The sequence below is a fragment of the Eretmochelys imbricata genome, chromosome 17, assembly GCF_965152235.1.
Source record: "Eretmochelys imbricata isolate rEreImb1 chromosome 17, rEreImb1.hap1, whole genome shotgun sequence".
Taxonomy (NCBI): domain Eukaryota; kingdom Metazoa; phylum Chordata; order Testudines; family Cheloniidae; genus Eretmochelys; species Eretmochelys imbricata.
In genome coordinates this window covers 25,624,025-25,648,728 of record NC_135588.1, presented here as the reverse complement: position 1 = coordinate 25,648,728, position 24,704 = coordinate 25,624,025, and positions in this window count along the sequence as shown.

The following is a 24,704-nucleotide window of genomic DNA, read 5'->3' as shown; positions in this document are numbered from 1 at the left end:
GCTTTTGGGGTTTTAAATCGCCCTCCGGGAGGAATTTGTAAAACTCTCCAGAGGGCCGGGATTTCCCTCCCAATGCAGCACTCTGGGGGCAGGGGTTGGGGAGCTGTGCACTCTGCGGGGGAGCGCGGCACTGTGTCTGGCTCCGCACCCCAAACACACTGCTCTGAGCAGCAGGGTAAGGGGGCCGGGGGGCTCGAGAAGGGGCATGGGGTCCCAAGGGACAGTCAGGGGACAGGGAGCAGGAGGGGTTGGATGGGTCAGGGGTTCTGGGGGGAGCCTGTCAGGGGGTGGGCATATGGAGAGGCATCGGGGGAGACAAGGGACAGGGAGCAGGAGGGGTTGGATGGGGTGGAGGTTCGGGGGCAAAGTCAGGGGCAGGGAGTAGGGGGGGTTAGATAGGTCGGGGGTTCTGCGGGGGCAGTCAGGGGACAGGGAGTGGTTGGATAGGTGTGGGAGACCTTGGGGTCTGTCACGGGGTGGGGGTGCGGATAGGGGGAGGGGCAGTCAGGGGACAGGTACATGGGGAAGTTTTAGGGGGGCAGTTAGAGTGGGGGGGTCTAAGGAGGAGGTAATTGGAGACAGAGAGAAGGAAGGCTTAGACAGAGGGCGGGGTCCTGGGGGGGGCGATCGGGGACAAGGAGCAGGATGGGTTAGCAGTTCTGTGGGGGGCAGTCAGGAGGCAGGAAGTGGGAGAGAGTAGATAGGGGGCAGGGCTACAACTCCCCCTCCCCCCCACCCCCCGGAGTGTCCTCTTTTTTGAAAGTTCAAATATGGTAACCCTGCCCTATGGGCCAAGCCTCCACTCCTGAGAGTTCAGGCGAATCTGCACCTGTTCTCAGGGAGCCTTTGGCTTTTGTGCCTGGGCCTGCCTGCCGAGACAGAGGACTCAGTGTTTCCATCAGGCTGCTCAGCTGCAAATGCAGCCACCCAAAGAGGTGAAGAATGGAAGCGAAAGAGCAAAGCTGGACCCTCCACTGAGCTCCTGCAATCAAGTGAGCCCAGCCTGGGAGAGACAAGGGAAAGCTCCAAGGTGGCTGGTGGCTGCAGGAATCCAGGGGAGGAGAAATAAATAGTTCATGATGAATCCTACGGGCTTTGCCTTGTGTGGTGAAGGGTTTAAAATGGGTCTAGTTACTATCACATTAAACTTGACAATGGCTGTGTCTGATTGAAGGGCAGGTCTGGAAAGGTCAGAGGTCACTCGAGGAGCTTCAAGTCTCCGATTCTGTCCCTATTGCCTGCTTTGACCAGCTGATCTCAGCCCAACACATCCCTCAGGTAGTCGCAGTGGTGAGCTCTTTCCCTCTTTTTCTGGATTAGCCGCCAGCATGGGGACGGGATACATGTGGGTAAGGAAATGGAGAGGCGTGGGTTTCACTGTCAAAGGCATGCAGAGAACTTGCAGAGTTGCCTGTTTATGCAGCTCCTCTTGGAGGAGCACGGTAGGGTACCGTGCACTCAGGGCACCATTTCCAATTTTGGTGGTGACGGGGAGGATAATTTCACCATGATTCCAGGGGCTATTTAGGCACCTGAAAACTCTAGTGTTTTGGCAGATAACCTAGCAATGAGCTGACAGGAACACTCGCCAGACTGCTTTCCAGGGAAGACAGCTATAAGAATGGATCCAGGGAATGGTTCTGTATCTCTGAGCTGTTTGGACACTTTCAGGGAACATTCCAGATGCAAGACAGAGATCCCCAAAGTTATCCTGGGTAACCCTGAGAGACTTATGGAAAACTAGCAGATACCACATCTCTGCTGTCACTGTGTACTGACAAACTTGGACTGTCCGAACCTGTTCATGTATTTTACCTGCTTTAACCTCTCAATAATTTTCATCTATAAAAGAATGAAAATTAAATAAATGACGTAGTTACACCGATATAGGGCCGTAGCGTAAACCCGACCTCAGAGTTGTCCCATTGAAATGGAATTATCACAGCAGTCATTAAAGTTCAACATGCACGTAAGTGTTTCCAGGGCCGAGATTAAGGCCACAGCTTCTGAGAGGGGCAGACGCAAGAAGAGAAGAGCTGTGCAAAAACTGAAATACCACTTGCAACTTGGCCCAAACAATGCATCATGACAAATAAACTCATCTTGTTATACAGTAATAGAGCTGGTTCAAAATGGTTTTACACTGACAATGCAACCTTTGAACTAGAAATGCCACTTTGGATTATATTGATCATTTGAAAAGAGTTCCCTTTTTAAAAAAAACATTTTGGATTTCTCTGCCCACTTGAGAGAGAACGTGGAGTTTTTCCCACCAAAACTAAACAGAAATTTGATCATTAAAAACATTTGCAAATAAGTTTGAAGAATATCGGGGGGGAGGGGGAAGAGTGGTTTCTTCTTCAATTTTCATGACCCTCTCCACCCCCACTATTTTTGACCAGTTCTAATTATGAATAAATGTCTGTCTGTCAATGAATGATAAATATGTCTGCTACTGAAACATTTACAAACAATGGCTCTCATCTGGAGCACTGAGGTCACATTACCCAGGGAAACACCCAGGCCTGCAGGGTTCACATTCTCAAAGACATAAACCGCCCCAGGACAGGAATGTCACACACAACACAGCGTGACTGGCCCGGGTTGGTTAGGTGCGTGTTTCGCTGTTGCTGGCGAATTGTGCTTTTTTGAGGTGGGGGGGGAGTTATATTTGAAAGGAGTTCTTCATCCTCTCCCACTCTCATCCAGGGGAGACCAGGGCCCACCACTTTTTACTTGCCATAAGTGTGAGCGACTGGATGAGGGGGGAGAGAAAGGAGAGGAGGGGGGCGTGTTTTGGGGGCAAGGGGCAGCGTGAAGTGGGAGCTCAGGGAGAAAGGTGGCGTGAGTGGGGGTGTCAGGGAAAGGGGCAGTTTGAGGGGGCAGGACCTCAAGGAGAAGGGGTGGCACAGGGACTGGGCCACAGTTTGGATGCCAGCAGCCCCCCCACTTTTAGGAAGCTTTCCCCCATCCTGCCCTCATCCCAAATACATTTGTTACAGTAAGAAAACTTTGAGCAACAAGGAGACTCAGAGACCCACAATATAACCACTAAAATCCTCAACCGCCCCTAGAGCAGGGTGAACAAAACTAAAATTTTTCCAAGTTTTTGATGAACCGAAAAGCTTTAACAAAAAAACAAAAACAAAACAAAACAAAAAGACCCAGGAACATTTCAAGGGTTGTAACTTTTTGAATTTTTAAAAGAAAACTGAAGGACATTTTTAAACAAAAAATTGTTTCAAGCTGAAAAATCAGAATGGTTTGTTTGAAAAGTGTCTAAACGAAATGCTTCGACTTTTTAAGAACTGGGGGGAAGGGCTGGACGTGAACAATTCAGCAGACCAGACATGAATTCGCAAACTGCTGAATTGGCATTTTTCACCTAAAAAAGGTTTAGATGAAAAGTTTTGCCGAGTCTAGTCCCCACCATTGAGGGGCATCATAAGAGGGATCAGCTCTTCTAGCTGGTTTCCCAGACCAAGTCTGTCTCCATTTAATGGGTCCCTCCCCCACACTCCGGTTTAGGGTTGCCAATTTTAATTGGACCTATTCCTGAAGATTTTATCATATGACATAATTGTTAATTCAAAATTAATCTTTAATTCCTGCAGACTCCCGGTCATCTTGGAGGACTGGCAATGCTACTCCAGTTTCCTGGGCCACACCTGTGTCCCCACCTAATGGATCCCTTTCTCTGGGTTCCTGGGTGAAGCGTCTGTCCTCCATGAGCAGGTCTCCTTCACCATTCTCCAGGGCTGGGTCTCGATTCCTGTTTCTGGTTGGGTCATGTGCACTTGGTCACCACTCAGAGCAGCGGGAATGAGATCTCCAGGCTCATTATCCCCATTGGCCAACCTGACAGAGGGAGAAAGATGAGCCCGGCAAAGCAGCCCCTGTTCCAGAGTCTGGGAACTGTGATTTTTAAGATGCTCCGGGATGGGATCCCTCAAGTCTTAAGGTTAGAGGGGACGGTTAGGATCATCTACTCCAGCGTCTCCTGAAGCGTGGGGAAGGGCTAGCCATGGTGGGAAGGGTGGGGTTTGAAGATGTATACAGGAAAATGGGGGGTGAGGTCGCTAACACATTGCTGACAGGTGGGGGGGCACGATTGGTTTCTTTGCCCTGAGGAGGGGGCTCAGCTTTTAAAAGTTTTGGGAAGAACAATTTAGTCTGAGCCCTGGCATAACTCAGGCCAGAGAACGTCACCTACTGATTCCTGCACCCAGTCTGGTGATTTATGGCACTGACTTGGCATAGAGAGGGATTTTATCATACGCTGAAATCCAGCTGCAGAAGGGAAAGGGCATTAGAAGCTGAAAGACCCCAGAAGTGGCTCTGGTTTTCTACTCAAAATAACCACCCAGGGCTGATTTTCCCCAGCCCAACACCTTGCAGTCATGCACCCTGCGCCTAGTGAGTTCGGTGTGCAGGCAGGCTCTGAAATCCAGACAGTGGCACTTCACATCCGCTTTCCCCTGGTGTCAGGGACTGCCCTGAGCGCCCACCCTGCAAACACGTACGCACCTGAGCCCTCCCACTGCGATCCAAGGCTACTCCTGCGGATGGAGTTAAACACGTGGCTAAAGCGTTTGCAGAGGTTCCAAAGAGCTGAGGCTCTGTGCAAAAGGAACATTACTTCAGTTATTCCAATCTTGGTTTGATGAGATGCTCCTGCCCGCCCCTTCCCTTCACAGCTGAGTCTCCCACCCAGTGGGATTCTCCAAGGAACTTCCCACTCCAAGAGACAGAGGTGCCTGAAGTGGCCATTAGCCTCTTAAGTCCCTTTGTGAATCCAGCCCTAACCGTTCATCGGGACAAGTCCTCAGGTCCCTGCAGCTGTCCCGTTACCCAGGTCACACGGTGCAGGTTTCCTCTCACCCATCAGACTTGGTTTTTAAAGGAAAGCTGAGATGCAGGAAATCAAGGTGGTGCTTCCAATGAACAAGTACCAGGTCACCCACCCCATGAGATTCAGCCTCGTATGGTCCTTGCTCCAGACCCCCTAAATCTGTGGTTCTCAAGCAGGGGTACAGGTATCCCTGGGGTACACAGAGGTCTTCCCAGGAGTATGTCAACTCATCTACATATTGGCCTAGTTTTACAACGGGCTACATAAAAAGCACTAGCGAAGTCAGTGCAAACTAAAATTTCAGACGGACGCTGACTTGTTTACACTCTTCTATATGCTACACCCGGACATGTAAGTACAATACATGTGGAGAAAGAGGTGGTTAGGGACTATTTAGAAAAGCTGGACGTGCACAAGTCCATGGGGCCGGACGAGTTGCATCCGAGAGTGCTAAAGGAACTGGTGGCTGTGATTGCAGAGCCATTGGCCATTATCTTTGAAAACTCGTGGCGAATGGGGGAAGTCCCGGATGACTGGAAAAAGGCTAATGTAGTGCCAATCTTTAAAAAAGGGAAGAAGGAGGATCCTGGGAACTACAGGCCAGTCATCCTCACTTCAGTCCCCGGAAAGATCATGGAGCAGGTCCTCAAAGAATCAATCCTGAAGCACTTGCATGAGAGGAAAGTGATCAGGAACAGTCAGCATGGATTCACCAAGGAAAGGTCATGCCTGACTAATCTAATCGCCTTCTATGATGAGATTACTGATTCTGTGGATGAAGGGAAAGCAGTGGATGTATTGTTTCTTGACTTTAGCAAAGCTTTTGACACGGTCTCCCACAGTATTCTTGTCAGCAAGTTAAAGAAGTACGGGCTGGATGAATGCACTATAAGGTGGGTAGAAAGTTGGCTAGATTGTCGGGCTCAATGGGTAGTGATCAATGGCTCCATGTCTAGTTGGCAGCCGGTGTCAACTGGAGTGCCCCAAGGGTCGGTCCTGGGGCTGGTTTTGTTCAATATCTTCATAAATGATCTGGAGGATGGTGTGGATTGCACTCTCAGCAAATTTGCGGATGATACTAAACTGGGAGGAGTGGTAGATATGCTGGAGGGTAGGGATAGGATACAGAAGGACCTAGACAAATTGGAGGATTGGGCCAAAAGAAATCTGATGAGGTTCAATAAGGATCAGTGCAGGGTCCTGCACTTAGGACGGAAGAACCCCATGCACAGCAACAGATTAGGGACCGAATGGCTAGGCAGCAGTTCTGCGGAAAAGGACCTAGGGGTGACATTGGACGAGAAGTGTGCCCTTATTGCCAAGAAGGCCAATGGCATTTTGGGATGTATAAGGAGGGGCATAGCGAGCAGATCAAGGGACGTGATCGTCCCCCTCTATTCGACATTGGTGAGGCCTCATCTGGAGTACTGTGTCCAATTTTGGGCCCCACACTACAAGAAGGATGTGGATAAATTGGAAAGAGTCCAGCGAAGGGCAACAAAAATGATTAGGGGTCTGGAACACATGACTTATGAGGAGAGGCTGAGGGAACTGGGATTGTTTAGTCTGCAGAAGAGAAGAATGAGGGGGGATTTGATAGCTGCTTTCAACTACCTGAGAGGTGGTTCCAGAGAGGATGGTTCTAGACTATTCTCAGTGACAGCAGATGACAGAACAAGGAGTAATGGTCTCAAGTTGCAGTGCGGGAGGTTTAGGTTGGATATTATGAAAAACTTTTTCACTAGGAGGATGGTGAAACACTGGAATGCGTTGCCTAGGGAGGTGGTGGAATCTCCTTCCTTAGAAGTTTTTAAGGTCAGGCTTGACAAAGCCCTGGCTGGGATGATTTAATTGGGGATTGGTCCTGCTTTTGAGCAGGGGTTTGGACTAGATGACCTCCTGAGGTCCCTTCCAACCATGATATTCTATGATTCTATGAATACTTATTTCCAATGGGTTTATTTTATAATTGTATGGTACAAATGAGAGTCAGCAATTTTTCAGCAATAGTGGCTGTGGCAAAATTTGTATTTTTAGGTCTGATTTTCGAAGCAAGTCGTTTTTAAGTCAGGAGAAACTTGGGGTACACAAGACAAATCAGACTCCTGACAGGGGTGTAGTGGTTTGGAAAGGTAGAGAGCCACTGCCCTAACTCATCTCACAGCCTGGGACGTCTTCTCGACTGACGCTCCGCAGGAAAGTTAGAGATGAAGGACAACACCAGAGCCCAGCTTCCCATTAGCGGGAGGGGGAGGAAAGATTCGCCCCTGGGCCTTTCCTTGTAACAGGGACCCACAGTGACACGGACTTTCTCTCACTCTGCAGCTTCTCAGGCTCTGCTGATGGGAACAGCTGCGGGTGGATAAAAGGCAGCCAGGTTCTGTCTGAGATGTGTGCCGCAGAGCTCAAATGCATCTGCCAGAAAGAAGCGGCCGTGATAGAAACAGTGCAACTGAAGATCCACATTTGTGTATCTGTAATGTGAAGTACCCCCTGTTTAGTCTCCTGGGTACGGCCCTACCAAATTCACCCATCCAGTTTGGTAAATTTCATGGTCATGAGATTTTTAAGTCTTTTAAATTTCACAGTTTTAGCTATTTCAATCTGACATGTCACCCAGTTGTAACTGTGTGGATCCCATCCCAGAAGAGGGTCAAGGGGGGGTCTCAAGGCTATTGGGGGAGGGGTGTCACGGTATTGCGACCCTGACTTCGGCACTGCTCCTGGCAGTGGTGCTACCTTCAGATCTGGGCTCCCCGCCGGCAGCCACGGAGCTTTCTGCTGCTGGGGGAGGTTCCTGGCGGTGGCTCTGATCTGGCACTGGGAGCAGCCCATGCAGGGGACGAGGTCCTGTTCCTCCCCAGCCCAGCCCAGCCCGAATTTGCAGCTAGAGCCTGGCACACAGTAGGAGCCCCTGCCCGGGACGCTTCCAGCCCTGCCCCTCCCCCATTCCAGGGTCCAGCACTCAGAGGTTAAAAGGGCCTGGAGCTGGCAGGTGGCAGGGTTCCCTCCTGACCACTGCACTCGGGGCAGTTGCCCATGTCACCCACCCATAAGGTTGGCCCTCCCCCCGCCCCCAGCAGCTGCTGCTTTCTGGACGCCCAGCTCTGAAGGCAGCTTAGACGTAAGGGGGGCAGTACTGGGACATATCCCCTCCTCCCCCCGCAGCCAGATTTCACAGGGGAGACCAAATTTCACAGGCTGTGATGCATTTTTCATGGTCATGAATTTGGTAAAGCCCTACTCACGGGGCGGGACTGGGGCTTTAGGCAGAGCAGAACTCTGGGCGGTGCTGGGACTCAGGTGCCCCGCGCAGTCACAGTTCCTCTCCTCGGTCCTCCTCACTGGGCTGGGGCCTTGGGGTGTAATTTTTAACTGCCCCAAACCTGCAGTAAGTTAATACTCCACAATGCTTCCCAGGGTACCCAGGGCTGGGAGGCACCTCGCCACCACCTGCCCTTTGCCTGAGGGAGCCTTGTCTGTGCCTGCCAGGGGTCAGCTCCCCAACTCCAGTGGCCACACGCACTCGCTGCTGGGCCTGCCGTCACTGCAGGGTAGCAATAGGCCCACTCTGCCCTCAAGCCCTCTGAGCATCTGTCTGGAGCGAACAGTCCCTGGTCCCTGGGCACTGGCAGGATTCACAGATTCACTGTTTCCAAAGGAACAGCAACATCCTCTGCCCCAGCTTACCAGGTCCAGCTCAGATCACTGCTCCACTTAAAACACAGCGCTGCCATAGGCTCATAGTGAAATCACCCCTCAGTTCAACAAAGCCAAGAGTCAAGTGGAAGTGTTGGAAACAAATGGTTACATATAAAAAAGTCATAACATGTGTTCTAGAGCCTAGACCGAACTAACAAGGTATTCTCCTGTCTAACCAAGTACAGCTCACCCGAAATCCTTGCAGCACTTCACAGCCAGGCAGCCTCGGACTCTTTTTTCATGAGACATGCGTACTGTCAGTTTGTCTCCGAGGGGACGGATCCAGTAGGTCTCTGCACACCGAGAGAGATCAGACCGATCCTTTGTCTTTATGCTTAAACACCACAGATGGACACAAACACAGCCCCCTGCTGTAAGTTTCTTCCTGTAGATTTCCCTTTTTTGTGGATTTTGCAATCTAATTTTGCACCTGGCTCAGTGGCAAAGAGACATCGAACATCAGGCACACAATACACAGAGGGCCAGACAGGGAGGTAACTTCAGTTGTCTCCTGTCTGAAAGGAGCATCTGGCATACATTACCTCCCGTGACCTGCCTTAACTCCAAGACCTTAAGGGCACCATTGTCCGTCTAGAGACACAGCTCCTTACATAGTATCTGCACAGAGGTCTTGCTCCCATTATGGTGACCATTGGGCTACTGGCTCTTGACACAGCTGGCATACCCGCTTTTGTGAACTGTTATGTAGACCACTGTGACGATCAGGCATCTCAATCAGGGGTACATGTACTCCTGGCGATATGCAGAGACCTTCCAGGTGATACATCAACTCATCCAGATATTTACCTAGTTTTAAAACAGGCTGCATAAAAAGCACTAGCGAAGTCAGAACAAACTAAAATTTCAGATCGTAACTTGTTTACACTGCTCCTGAAAGAGGTACAGTCATCTGGAAAGGTTTAAAACTACTGATGTAAAGATCAGACCCAGGGGATTCCTGGAAAACCTTCTGTGCTGCCTGCCACTTGGCACCAAGGGGTCCCTGGGTCACATACATCTTTCCCCAAAACTCCATCTCTGGGCAGGCTCAGCTCCTCTCTCCTGCAAGGAGGGAACTGAAGCCAAGGCCATGCAGTAGTGCTGTCTGCAGTGTCTTGAGAGAGTGCGCGCCAACCTCAGGGCAGACTGCTGGGAACCAGGGCACAAATCCAAACTGGCTGAGAATTCTAGACCTAGATTTCACCAACCAAACATGCAGGGTAACCTCCTCCGGCATCCTAACAGCCTAGCCATGCAGTCCCCTTGGGTACTCCGATCTCTCTCGCAACCCAGGTGAGCCTGCCTTTGAGAGACAGATGGTCTCTCACACTCAGAATCACAACAGTATTCAGGTTACTCCCAGTCCCACAGGTCCAGGCACCCCAGGTGAACTGCACCTTAGACATCACACCAAAGACTGCGCACGTAGCCAGTCTTATTATATGACAATTTATTAAAAAGGAAATAAGATTTAGTTACAAGGCTAAAGCAGGTGAACATACATACCTTTTGAAACTTTGTAGCTTAGTTGTGTAACAGAAGCATCTATAGCAGACATGGGGACTTTGGCATGACCTGCCACCTGGTCTGTCTGTGTCACACCTACCCCCTCCCTGCCCTTTTCAAACCCACTGGGCTCCAGGAAGGGAGAGAACAGACATTTCTCCTCTTACTCCTACGTTCCAGGCCCTAGGTGTCCCAAGAGGAGTGTAACAGGGGTCCTACTCCCTTGGCAGGTGCAGCGCTCTTAAAACTAAAAATGGAAAATTAAAACTAGTTTAAAACGTTCATTCCTTCATCCAAAGCAATATCTGGCAACAAAAACCAGGAACTGGTGGTGTAAACCTGCAAACTTCAAAATCAGTTGGGTTTTCAAAACGCCCCAAAAACTGACCCATAAAAAAATCTTGTTAAAAAGTTGCTGCGGGGGGGGTGGGGGGGAATGGAGAACATCCCCTCTCAGCTCTATTCCAGACCATAAAATGGGAATGAGGAATATTTTTAAAAGATTCCATAGATAATTTTCTGTAGTAAAAAGCTTCTGTGGGGGAATGTCAGGGCAGTGAAAGCTGAGGCTGGTGCCTTGGCTCAGTTAGGCAGAGTTCCTGGTGCAGCTGAGGAGGGGTAGGAAAGGCTGGATTTGAGCCGTTCCACTGGCAGAAAAAGAGACAGCATGGGTGGGGGGACAAGATGTGCAAATAGCATCTCTGGTTTTCACCTGAGTCCACAGTGCTCTGCCCAGTGATGCGCAGAGCATTCCCCGATATTCCGGAATTGCTCAGATATGATGGTCACAAGAAATCACAGTCCGGCTTTTCCAGGGCAAGATTCTATAATACTCTTGTTACCAGCCCCCTTCCACGGCAGCCTCCTGTGCCTCTGTAAATGCATCGGGTTTGGTGCAGATCCAGGGTCTCTCACTGGTGCATCGCCAGCTGCTGACCCCATTCACATCGTTCAGATACGCGCAGTCTCCTCCTCCTCCGATCAGAAACCTGCAAGACAGAAGCCAGGGAGCTGGTGTCAGGTAGGAGTTGGACATTTCCCATCAGTCACAGGCAGGGAGAGACACTCTCGCACAGTGCAGGGAGCTGCTGCACTCACAGCCCCTCACGATTCCCCTTCCTGCACCTGCCACAGGCCCCAGCTAGAAAGGGGGCAGTGGGGCAGCAAGGCCAGGAAAGGTTCGAAGATCAACAGACTTCCATGGAGCATTTATGCCGGGTGGGTATTAACCCAGTTCCTACTCCGTCACCCCCCAGCCCCGCACACCCAGCTGGGTCTGGATGGGCCCCTGCAGGCCCAACACACCCAAACTGCCCTGGGCGCAGGTTCCAGGTGACTCTCAGCGTAGCGAGGAGCAGGAGTAATGCCGCACAGAGGAGCTGGGTCCAGGGCTCCCTGGACAGTTTACATCAGCTCTCAGGCCAGAGGCCTGTCAGGACAGGCTGTATTGCAGGGGGCGGCTGGAGTGAAATGCCAGCAGCACAAACCCAGCGGCCATGGGGTGACCCCAGCCACTCACACAGAGCTTCCCGTCAGAGCTGGAGGCCAGCGCTTCCCACCTGGGAACAGGGTGGGATCCAGGTCCACAGGCAAATCCTCCCCCATGGTCCCTTCCTGGCTACTCACAGTAGTCATGTGCTGGGCTGGGAGGAGGCCCAGCACTACTCTTTGGGCAGGCCGGGATCTCCCTGCCCTCAGGCCACCAGCCTCTGGCTCGGGGTGAGATCTGTCCCAGAGAAGGGAGAGCCCAGCTCACAGCCACCTGAGCAGATGGCTGTGGGTGGCTCCCCCACCAGCATCACCCCAGACGAGCTCTGAGGGGATGGCAATGATGCACCCAGAGCCTTCTGCTGGGGGGGGCGCCCACAGGGTGGCAGATTTCAGGGTTAACACCCCACTGAGATGCCTGTTTACCCAGTTCCGGTAAATTGGCGTCACATTAGCTATCCTCCAGTCATCGGGTACAGAAGCGGATTTAAATGGTAGGTTACAGACTACAGTGAGTAGTCCTGCCATTTCACATTTGAGTTCCTGGGACTGGTGACTTGTTACTGTTTAGTTCCTCAATTTGTTCCAAAACCTCCTCTAATGACACCTCCATCTGGGACAGTTCCTCAGATTTGTCACCTAAAAAGGACGGCTCAGGTTTGGGAATCTCCCTCACATGCTCAGCCGTGAAGACTGCTGCAAAGAATTCATTTCGTTTCTCTGCAACGGCATGGTGCCAGCTGCGGTGTGGACAGACCCCAAACAGGTCGGCTAACAGATGGGCTCCTGAGGCAATCACAAAGACAGACTGCTGCCGACACCAGGGCATCCTTGCTGGAACATGTGAAAATATCTGACTGGGATCAAACAACAAGTCATCAACTGACTTGTTTTCTAAGCCTCCTCTGGGCACATTTTCCAGCTTCCCATCAACCGCAAAGGGCTCTTTTAAAAATGCCATTCAGCTGTAAGTACATAAGACTGGCCACATGGGTCAGACCAATGGTCCATCTAGCCCAGTGTCCTGTCCTCCGATACTGGCCAGCGATAGGTGCTTCCGAGGGAATGAACAGAACAGGGTCAGTGTCGAGTGATCCATCCCATTCACACCCAGCTTCTGGCAGTCAGATGTTTATGGACACTCAGAGCATGGGGTTGCATCCCTGACCATCCTGGCTGATAGGAACTGGTCGAGCTATCCTCTGCATTGTTTGGGCCAAGTTCCAAGTGGTATTTCAGCTTTTGCACCGCTCTTCTCTTCTTGCGTCTGCCCCTCTCAGAAGCTGTGGCCTTAATCTCAGCCCTGGAAACAATTATGTGCATGTTTAACTTCAATGACTGCTGTGAATAATTCCATTTCAATGGGACAACTCTGAGGTCGAGTTTACGCTACGGCCCTATATCGGTGTAACTACGTCATATATTTAATTTTCTTTCTTTTATATGTGAAAGTTATTGAGAGGTGAAAGCAGGTAAAATACATGAACAGGTTCGGACAGTCCAAGTTTGTCAGTGCAAAGTGACAGCAGAGATGTGGTATCTGCTAGTTTTCCATAAGTCTCTCAGGGTTTCCCAGGATAACTTTGGGGATCTCTGTCTTGCATCTGGAATGTTCCCTGAAAGTGTCCAAACAGCTCAGAGATACAGAACCATTCCCTGGATCCATTCTTATAGCTGTCTTCCCCGGAAAGCAGTCTGGCGAGTGTTCCTGTCAGCTCATTGCAAGGTTATCTGCCAAAACACTAGAGTTTTCAGGTGCCTAAGTAGCCCTTTGAATCATGGTGAAATCACATTCTCCCCGTCACCACCAAAATTTGAAATGGTGCCCCTGAGTGCACAGTACCCTACCGTGCTCCCCTGTAGGAGCTGCATTAACAGGCAACTCTGCAAGTTCTCTGCATGCCTCTGCAAGTGACCCCCATGCCTCTCCATTTCCTTGGCCACATGGATCCTGTCCCCATGCTGGCGGCTAATCCAGAAAAAGGGGGAAAGAGCTCACCACTGCAACCACCTGAGGCATGTGTTGGGGTGAGATCAGCTGGTCAAAGCAGGCAATAGGGACAGAATCGGAGACTTGAAGCTCCTCGAGTGACCTTTCCAGACCTGCCCTTCAATCAGACACAGTGATTCTAAAGTTTAATGTGATAGTAACTAGACCCATTTTAAACCCTTCACCACACAAGACAAAGCCCGTAGGATTCATCATGAACTATTTATTTCTCCTCCCCTGGATTCCTGCAGCCACCAGCCACCTTGGAGCTTTCCCTCGTCTCTCCCAGGCTGTGCTCACTTGATGGCAGGAGCTCAGCGGAGGATCCAGCTTTGCTCTTCCGCTTCCATTCTTCACATCTTTGGGTGGCTGCATTTGCAACTGAGCAACCTGATGGAAACACTGAGTCCTCTGTCTCGGCAGGCAGGCCCAGCCACGAAAGCCAAAGACTCCCTGAGAACAGGGGGAGGTTCGCCTGAACTCTCAGGAGTGGAGGCTTGGCCCATAGGGCAGGGTTACCATATTTGAACTTTCAAAAAAGAGGACACTCCGGGGGGTGGGGGGGAAGGGGGAGTTGTAGCCCTACCCCCTATCTACTCTCTCCCACTTCCTGCCCCCTGACTGCCCCCCACAGAACCCCTAAATCTGGAGCTCCAGCGAATCAAGGGAGCAGGGACCAAGGACCACTCTGGAAAAGTAAGAGGATGGAGGAGGAGGAGGTACTTGGATGTCGGTGGTGTCCTTCTCCGTGCCCAGGGTGAAGACGGAGTGAAGGGCAGCTCGCAAGAGGTGGGTCTCTAGGGCTGGCTCCAGGGCTGGTTTCATGGTGCTGGCAAGAGAGAGGAGCTGGTATTAGACTGTGCAGTACTGGGGTGGGACTGTCGCCAACACGGACACCAACCCACAGGGATAGAGGCACAGGCTGGCGAGAATGGAAACTGAGGCACTTAGCTAGGGAATGACAAGGCCAAGGCGTCACAGACAGACAGTGGCAGGACAGGAATAACTCCTGTTCCCTGGAGCCTGCTGCCCCTCCTGTATCTGAGCCTGGGAGTGAGCCCCTCCCCAAGGCCCCTGTCATGTTATGGACGTGAAAAGAAGAGCCCTGCCAGGAGAGAGTGACCCTTCCCACCCCACCATCTCTGCCAGAGGCGCCACTCTTGGGAGGTGACCTGGGAGGGACAGTGACGGTGACTCCCAGCCTTTGGCCCGAGCAGCACTGGGGTGAGGGGAGCCGGCGGGGTGTGTGTGGGGGGCTGTCTCGATACCAGAGGTTGCCCACTGCAGCCAGGGAGTGGGCGAGGACAGCGCTGGGTGACGAGTCATCGGGAAGCTCCTCGATGAGCTCCTGTGAGACGCGAAGGAGACAAAGGAGCGTGTAAGATTCAGGCCCCACTGACACCTCCCAGTGAGGAGATGACACAGCCAGTGCCCCACATGGCCAGCAGGATCCCCCACAACCTCCTGCTCCTCCGATTCCTTCCTGCCCATCCGACTTGTCCCCCTTCCTGGATTCCTGCCCAGCTCACTCCCAATCCCCTTTTCTCATCCTCCCTGTCAAAACTGCCCCCATTCAGCCCCATCCCATTGACCGATCTGAGACCATGTGATTCCTTGTCCCCCACTCTCAGCTGCCCTCCAGCCCCACAATTCCCCCCCTGCCCACTACCCACCAATCTCAGAATTTCTCCCTTCTCTTCTCCCAAGTCTTCAGCGACAGCAATCCCTGCCCTCTGCTGCCCCCTCCAACAGTACCCAGCCCCCACCCATTAGCCTGGCCATACCCCTGCCAATCCCATGTCTCTCTCCTCTCGCCAGCTGCCGTATGGCGTGTCTTACTCACTACGATCCTCTTCACCACAGCCTCCTTGCAGCAGCGCGGCTCCAGCGTGTCCTCCCCTCTCTCCCGTGCAGCCAGACATGCGGGGTAGATGGCTTGAAGGAACAGGAGCTGCTGCCCCTCATCCTGGACCCACCAGGAGTGGGGTATAGCGAGAGAGAACCTGTTAGCTAGGGACCTTCCTGCCCCACCCAAACCAGCTCCAGGGCTCAGGCCTCAATGGGAGATTGTGGGGACCCGCCTATTGTCCAAATCGCCCACCACTCCTACGCAAGCAGGATCAGGAACTTGGACAGTGCCTGTGGGGGGGAGACGACCTGGGCTGTTGTGGGAGAAAGACCCCCATCTGGGGGTCCCACATCATGGATGTAAAAGGGCCCCATTAGGGGTGGTGGATCAGGAGGGACAAGACCCTCGGCAGGGGGTGGGGATGCTGGGAAGGGACAGGGCAATCTTGGTTGCAGCCCAGGTGGGGAACATTTGTACCTTATCTCTGCACTGGAGCTGCTCTCGGATGACCTTGAGAGCAGCTTCATCTTTGGCCACGTCCACCCCTTCCTCCTGCTCCGAATCTAGGGGGCTCCCTGCACCAGGGAGGGAAGGACAGGGGCATGGTGGGCAGAGCAGGATTCAAGACCCCCCTTCCCACCTCAGGAACCCAGGGCAGATCGGGCCCGAAACCTCCCTCTCAGGGATGCCTTCAGCCCCCAACAGCTGCCGAAGCCCAGAGCAGAGCCCCCCTCCCCTGCCCAGGACTCCGGGGAGGTGCCTGTTCCCCCCACCCGGAGCAGCAAGGGCCAACTGGCAGCAGCTCTTCACGCCCCCACCCCCAGGTCCCCGTGCGGAAGGGGCAGCTGTGTGACGGCTGCTGCTGTCCGTGGGGTTCGCGGGGCTCAGGCCAGACACCTGGGCTGGGGACCCTCCCCCATATCCCTGGGAGAGCGTCTGGGCCCAGGGTGTTCACATCCCGTCCTCAGCCCTCCCGGAGCCCAGCCTGGCTCCTCACCTGGAACAAAGCAGTGGCGCCCGTCGGCCTGGCTGCTGCCAGAGGCCCAGGTGCTGCCGCTGTCCCCTGCTGAGCTGCCGGTGCTGGGACAGGGACCTTCCACCTCCTGGCTGGTGGGGGCTGGAAGGGCCTCAGAGAGCGGGCAGGGCGAGGCCTCCTGATGGGAAGGAGGGCTGGGCTCCTGGGGCCGCTGCTGCCCACACAACAAGCCCCAGAGCCACCCTGCCCGGCGCCCCTCCTGGGCTGGGTCCTGTCTGCCAAACCGCAGCCTGGGCCAGCTCCACTGAGGCCTGGTCGGGGCCTCTCCCAGCTCGGCGCCTGCGCCGGGAGCCGGGGTCCTTTTCCAGAAGGCCGGGCACTTCCGCTGTCTGGCCTGGACGGGAGCTGCTTCCCCGCCAGCGGGGACGCAGGGCTTGCTCTGCCCCTTGGGAAGACGGCAGCTGCTTCCCTCAGGCTCTGGGGCCACCTGCAGAACCTTCCTCCGCAACATCCGCAGGAACCTGGCCATCCTGGAACCGAGCGGGGAGCAGGGGTGAGTCTGGGCTCAAGGCAGCCTTTCACTCCTGGCCCTTTTCCGTCCCTCCTCCTCCCTGCTCCAACCACAGCCGCCCCCTCTGCCCCCACAGGAGTGCAGGGAGTGCCATCTACACACACGGGCAGGAGTTCATTGCATGATCTGCTCCCAACGTTCCCCCTCGTAATCCCTGCTGCTGCAATAGCCAGGAAGTTTCATCCTTTTCCAGCAATGGGGTCAGTCCCAAAGACCATTGGTTACTCTGGACAAGCAGCCCCCTCCTGTCGTCCCAGGCCACTCTCCCGCCCAGGGTAGAGAAGGAACAGAAGCCAGGAGTATGGACTTCTCCCGGGAAACCATTCCCCACGCCAAAGTCACAAAAACCCTCGGCACAGGAAGACCAGGGCCCTCCTCGTTCCCCATTGATTTCCAGGCTCAACAGCTCACAGGGTCTGGCCCAGCTCAGAGACTGTCAGCTTGGGGAACAGTGTCCCACAAGGGAAGGGCTGCGAGCCCCATTGCTGGAACCTTTCCAAACACACTGGAGACGGCTCTGGAGAAGCCCCTGCCTGTCCTAAGAGTGAGGGACTCTTGGGGGTTGTTTGCAAATGAAATCCCCCTTTGGAGATATTCTCTCCCACTGTTTCTGCCTCTCCCCAGACAGACAGGGGAAGACACGGAGGAACTCGAATGCCACTCACTTGCTCTCAGTGATGGTATGATGGATGGTGGATGTTCAGGGTCAGCAGACATCCCTCGCCCTCCTCCTCACTCTCGAAGCCCAAGGGAGGCTGGAGAGGGTGGTGACCTCAGGAGTTACCCTGCCCAGCCAGCAGGCAGGGTGATGACACGAGGGCGATCTACTGGCTGTGAAAACAAGAGTCTGTCTTATTGCCAAGGGACGGAGAAACTCAGCCAGCAGCAGGAGGGTGCAGAGAACTGCCCTCGTGCTGAGATGACAGCGTCTCCAGGATCCTGACATCTCAGCACTTTACACACCTTCCTGGAGTCTCCCAACCCCGCTGGGCTGGAGCGATGAGACCCCAACCCTACTCTAGGCAAACGGGCCTCAGCTACCGGCTCAAGGTCACACCGAGTGTCAGAGCCATGGGTGGACCCCTTCACTAACCACTGCCGCACACTCCCTCCCACAGCTGGCAATTGCAACCAGGCCCTAATGGCTGGTCCCCCTGCCTTTGAGAGGGAGGGTCACTCCTGCTTCCATTGCTGCCTCTTGATCTGTGGGACTTTGGGCAAGTTGCTCCCCCTCTCTATGGCTCTCTGGGACTCACAACCCTGAATGGGCTTTAAAAAAGACAATGGTTAAAGTTTGGCCCCAACTAGTTCTTGTTTCTCGAGACTAGCCATTTTAGCAAAGTTTAGAAGTCTTGACATTCAACACCTGGAAACATCCCTTTCTCCTTCGCAGATGGCCTTAACATCCCTTATCTCACCCAGGCTCCCTGCTGCCTGGAGTTAGAGAATTGACCCTGTTCCCGTTGGACCTACCCAAGGTGTCACACAGCAAAACGAGGACGGAGCCAGAAAGAGAAGACAACAGTCCTAACTCCTGTTCTAACTAACAGACAACAACCCCCCGGAGGCAGGGATAAAGCCCAGGAAATAAGGTGTGAACATTTGCATGGAAACCGTTTTCTGCCAGAAAATCCATTCAGATGAAACCACTTTGTTTCCTGAAATCGTAACAAGTAGGATGAAAATTCTTTGCAAAAAATATTTGTTTGCAAAAAAAGAGTATCTCCTGTTTATCATAGTGCATTGAACTGTCTCATCGTACACAAAGGGGAGACACTGTGCTCTAGAAAATTAGATGAGATGCTTCAGTCTGAGCTAAGTAGTTGCTGCTCTTCACAGTTTCAAAACAATAAAAGACAAATCCAATCGAATATTAGGTCATAATCTGCTATGGCTCAGTGTGATAGGACACCCCCTAGTCTGCACTGCTCCGAGTGACAATCTTCAGTGGATCCCCAGCATCCGCCCATGGCGAGGTAGGTGGGAGAGGATTGTTATTCGTACTTGACAGAAGGAGAAACGAAGGCTGAGAAAGGAGCAGTGACTTGTCTTAGCTGATGCAGCCAGTCAGTAGCAGAGTTGCTCTCAAATAAGCTACAGACCAACAATTGTTCATAGTAATTATTCAGCAATTATTTCAGAAGAATTGGAATGTTCGAGAGGATCATGAACTGCTCCGAGACAATGAATGGAGAGCAGCGTCCACATTGGTCAAACATCTAACTGGTTGTGACTTATTTGCTTGGTCATAAAAGAGAACAACAAAGACCAGAGTTTCCTCCCTGTTAATACCCCCCTCCTCAGCCAATCAAGGTGGAGACTTTGAGGGGTGGGAGGCTAAGAGTTCACATCAAATAGCCGAAAGAATGGCCCTGGTCACCACCGAGGGGATCACTCTCGGAGCACTAGTCCAGTCTCACCTCTCTGTGAGGGCCTCCCACAAGCCCCCCCGGCCCCCGCCCCACCCACAGAGCTCCTGGTGGTGGGAGGAGAGCAGAGAAAAAGGACAAAGGAAGCAAGAAGAGAAAGGTAGGAGGGACAGAGGAAAAGGGAAAACAAAAAGGAGAAACCCTAATGTCCCCAGTAATTCTAAGGGACAAAGTCCTAGGTCGGAAATAAAATGCTGCCCCCACAATCTAGTGTTTTCCTTTCCTAAAAATCAGCCGGCACCTGATGGATCAGACTGAACAGGTTCCAAACCTCTCCGAGTCTCTTACCTTCTATACAGGGATGTCTGTTTTCAAGCAAAGCCACAAAAAGAAAAGGAGCAAACTCCGAAGAGGGTCCTCCTTGCGCTCACGTATGTGCAAATGAATGCTCTCTCAGTCCTCCAGGAGAGACCTCGAGAAGGAGACGTGATGAAGCAAAGCCACAGGGATCTCCGAGGTTGCCCCTGTCCTGCACCCCTGTCCTGCCTGGCTGATGTCAAGATCTCTCTGTGAGATCATCGCCGCCCCACCACCTTTGTCCAATAGGCTGAGGTCCTGCCAAAGGCCCTTGTGATGTCACTGCCACACCCACCCCTCCCCTGCAGTGCTGATGTCCTGCCCCTGTCCAGCCACACTGGATGTTTCAGCTGCTTCCCCTGGATCACCCCACTCAATGACTCTTCCTTGTGGGGATGACACCGACCACACAGTAAAACATCAGAGGCTTCTCCCCATGCTATGCTCAGTTTTTCATAAATTAGCAGACTTTATGGACAGAAGAGAAAATTAGAGCATGTCATCTGACCCCCTGCATATCACATGCTTTCTGTAGAGCATAGGAGCTAGTTTTTGACTACACACGTTCCAGAAAGCCATCTAGTCTTCATTAGAAGACTTCAAGAGGTGGGGAATTCCCACCACTTCCCTTTCTAGTTTGTTCCTTTGGTGATTCATCCTCACGGTTGAATATGTGTGCCCTCTTTCGAATACGAATTGGTCTCTTTTGAGTTTCCAGCCACTGGGTCTTGTTATGCTTTTCTCTGCTAGATTAATGAGCCCTTTAATACCTGATATTTTCTCTCCATGAAGTCACTTCAACACTTCAATGACGTCACCTCCCGATCTTTTTTATCATCTAAACAGGCTGAGCTCTTTCAATAGCTCATTCGCAGGCATTTCTCTACAGCCCTCAAAAGGTTTCACTGCTTTTTGCTGCCCCATCTCCAACATTTCAAAATCTTTTTTCAAAGGTGGACGCCAAAACTGGATGCAGGATTCCATGATCAGTCTTCCTCATGGTGTGTCACCTCGCTCTGCGCCTCACTGCTCTTTTCATACATCTAATGATGGCTTTAGCCCCATTCACCACAGCATCACCCTGGGTGCTCATGTTGAATGGCTTGCCCAGCATGGCCCCGAAATCCTCTTCACAGTCAGTGCTTTCCTGGATACACTTCCCCACTCTGTAGGTGTGGCCTGCATGCTTTGTTGCTAGCTATAGGACCCTTCCTTTGGTTATTTTCAAACTTGTTTTCTTTGAATGGGTCCAGCTTCTCAAGGGATCCAATTGCTCTGTGTCACTGCCCTGTCCTCATCATTAGTTACCACTCTGCTACTTTTTTATCACCCACCAATGTTAGCAGCAGTGATTTTTTATTTAGGTTGCAGTTCATTGATATTTATTTTCAAGAATTAGTCCTTGAGAGCCTCTTCATATCCCCAGTGCCCAGAACCTGCTCCACACAGCACAGTGAGAAAAGACCACCCAGCCCAGCTGTGCCATAGGGGCTAAGCACAGAACAACCTTAGGAGTTGTGTCATCCATAGCTTCTGAACAACATGTGGGGGTCATCAGCTTACAAATACATTCTAGACCAGTAGCGTAGACAGGCCCCAAATGTATCTAAGTGTCCCGCCTTGAAAAAGAGGAGAGAAAAAAACAGAACCTAGATTAGCTTTATTTTATAGTCGTGGAAACTGAGGCACACAGAAGCAAAGAGATTCACTCATGGTCAAAAAGCCAGCAATAGAAAACGGCAGATCTGCTGATAGTCAGTCCTGGGCCCTAGCCGTGTTTGTCCTGACCTCTCTGCTTCAGCTCCAGCAACAACCCGAGTCGAGGTTTTCTTCGTCTCCATGTCCTTTAACTTCACGTCACTGCAGAAGAAAGATTGTTTCTGACCAGCTGGCTCTAATGCATGGAGATGTCTTTCCAGAAGACGTGCTCTGGCTGAGTCCCATGTCGTAGGTTTTCTGGAGGAAGCGCTCGGTGATGTTCTAGGGCGTGTGTTACACAGAAGATGGACAGAATGGTCCTTTCTGACCTTAATTCTTTTCTTTCGCTAGGAGGGTAAGGCTGGACATTTTCTCTCATTCACTTTCCTTTGGAATAATTTCAATCCAGTCCAAGGATTTCCTCTTCCATTGTGTCTTCAGCTCCTTTCCTAGCAAACAGTTACTGTTGGAGCACAGGTTTCCAGTTTCAGGCTGTCCCAGGGTGAGATGGCCATGAAAGGTGTAGTAGCTGAACTGAACCTGTCCCCAGGTGAAGGGAATAAGTGCAGGGGCAGAAGGAGAGGCCCCGAGATAGGACAGATTCTTCTGCTGGGCTAAGAGTATAGTTGGATGCACTTCACTTCACTTCATTGGATGCATTCAGTGGAAAATACAGTGAGGAGATTTATATACGCACAGAACGTGAAACAATGGGTGTTATCATACACACTCACTTCAGATGAGCTATTACCATTGGGGGGGTGGGGGTGGGGAAGAAATCCTTTTGTAGTGATAATCAAGGTGGGCTATTTCCAGCAGTTAACAAGAACGTTTGAGGAACAGTGGGGGGTGGGGGTGGGGGAATAAACATGGGGAAATAGTTTTACTTTGTCTAATGACTCATCCATTCCCAGTCTTTATTCAAGCCTAAATTAATTGTATGCAGTTTGCAAATTAACTCCAATTCAGCAGTCTCTCGTTGGAGTCTGTTTTTGAAGTCATTTTGTTGTAATATAGCAACTTTTAGGTCAGAGATCGAGTGACCAGAGAGATTGAAGTGTTCTCCGACTGGTTTATGAACGTTATAATTCTTGACATCTGATTTGTGTCCATTTACTCTTTTACGTAGAGACTGTCTGGTTTGGCTAATGTACATGGCAGGGGGCATTGCTGGCACATGATGGCATAGATCACATTGGTAGATGTGCAGGTGAACGAGCCTCTGATAGTGTGGCTGATGTGATTAGGCCCTATGATGGTGTCCCCTGAATAGATATGTGGACACAGTTGGCAACGGGCTTTGTTGCAAGGATAGGTTCCTGGGTTAGTGGTTCTGTTGTGTGGTGTGTGGTTGCTGGTGAGTATTTGCTTCAGGTTGGGGGGCTGTCTGTAGTCAAGGACTGGCCTGTCTCCCAAGATTTGTGAGAGTGGAATGGCCCACCTTGATTATCACTACAAAAGGTTTTCTTTCCCCTCCTCCACTCTCCTGCTGGTAATAGCTCATTTGAAGTGAGTGTGTATGATAACACCCATTTTTTCACATTCTGTGTGTATATAAATCTCCTCACTGTATTTTACCAGCAGGACAGTGGGGTGGGAGGAGGTATTGTTTCATGGTCTCTGTGTGTATATGATGTCTTCTGCAGTTTCCACGGTATGCATCCGATGAAGTGAGCTGTAGCTCAGGAAAGCTCATGCTCAAATAAATTGGTTAGTCTCTAAGGTGCCACAAGTCCTCCTTTTCTTTTTGCTTAGATGAATGAGTCTGTAGTTGCCTGGATCACTTTTTTCCCTCTTGCTTTACTATCATTGGACACTAGATGAGGAGGAAGAGCCTCACCAGCTCTATAAAACCAGCTGGGGGAAGGCTGGGAGCAACAGGTATCAGAATAAGCTAGACCCGGGCTTTTCAAATTTTTGGTTTTGCTGGCCCCACTTTGAAAGGCTATGACAACCCCCGACCCCCAAACAGTCATAGTAAGTTACTGTACGGACTCATAGAAACATACGCATGGTATTGCCACCCTTACTTCTGGGCTGCTACGGGCGGGGCACTGCCCTCAGAGCTGGGCAGCTGGAGAGGGGCAGCTGTGGTAGCCCTCTTCCCCTCCTGCCCCCCTCCCCTGAGAATATTTTTTTGTGATCTCTTGACCCCCCTCCCCCCTCCAAAGCCTTGCAACCCCCTTTTGGGTCAGGACTCCCAGTTGGACAAATGCCGACCTAGACAATCTCAAACCATGAACTAGTTCCCAGGTGTCTCTGGGCCGATTCTCAGAGGAGGCAGCTCCCAGAATCAGGCCCTCGATGGCTCTCCCAGTGCAGCAGGCCCTGGGTGCAGCGGTCTGTTTGAAACAGGAACCCCTGCAAGATGCTCTCTACCTTCGGTTCCTGACCCCTCCAGGGGCCGAGTGCATCTCCCCCAGCCTCAGGCAGAGCTCAGAGCAGAGTCAGCAGCAGCAGCCCCTCCCCGGCGAGAGCTCCAAGTGAAGGCAGGGGCCTGGCAGAGAGAGGAGAGGGGCACAGGCAGGTCAGCGGAGGGGTGGAAGGTGGATCCCACCTCAGGAGATTTAACAGAGAGAGGAAAGCGGGGCTGTGAGAGCGCAGAACAGAGACACCCCCCAGGAAATCCCCCCACCCCAGACACCGAGATCCCAGCCTGGCAGAGGGGTTTGCTCCCCAACACTTACTCATGACAGCTGCAGCAAGGGGTCCCTGTGGGGCGGGAGGAGCTTCCACCCCGCTCCGGCTGGCTGGATCTGGAAAGAGAGAGAGAGAACAGGGAGAGGAGAGTGCAGTGAGGAGTTGGTGCCCAGGGGTCCCCCTGCTCCGCTCCTAGCTCTGGACCCCCATTGCAGGGGTATCTGTGGGTGTGTTCAGGGAAGGGCCGGGGGCTCTGCTCCTGAGAGTGTCAGAGCAAAGTAACTCTAACACTGCTGAGTATTTTCAATGTTGCCTCACTCTGAATGTCACTGATCCCCCAGTTTATAATGCGTCTCCCCGGCTGCTTCTCTTGCTAATTTGAACCTCAGGGAACACATCAAATCTCTCTCCTGTCCCCCACAGCTGCTGGGTTTGGGCCACTGCCAGGGCCCTCTTCACCGGGGTTAACATCTGGATCCTGGCCAAGCTGGTTCTAGCCCATGTGGCCAACCCCCAGTGACCAAAAATCACAAGTCAGAGCCCCCCAAAACCATCAGATTGGCTTAAACAAGATGAGATTTTGAAAACAACTGTGGGTTCTGTTCTTGATCTCCTGGTGGTGGAGCCTTTAGGGGTCACCTTTTCAAGCTTTTGTCCCCCTCCAGGAGGGCTAGAACAAGAAAAACTTCTGACAAAAATGGCCAAC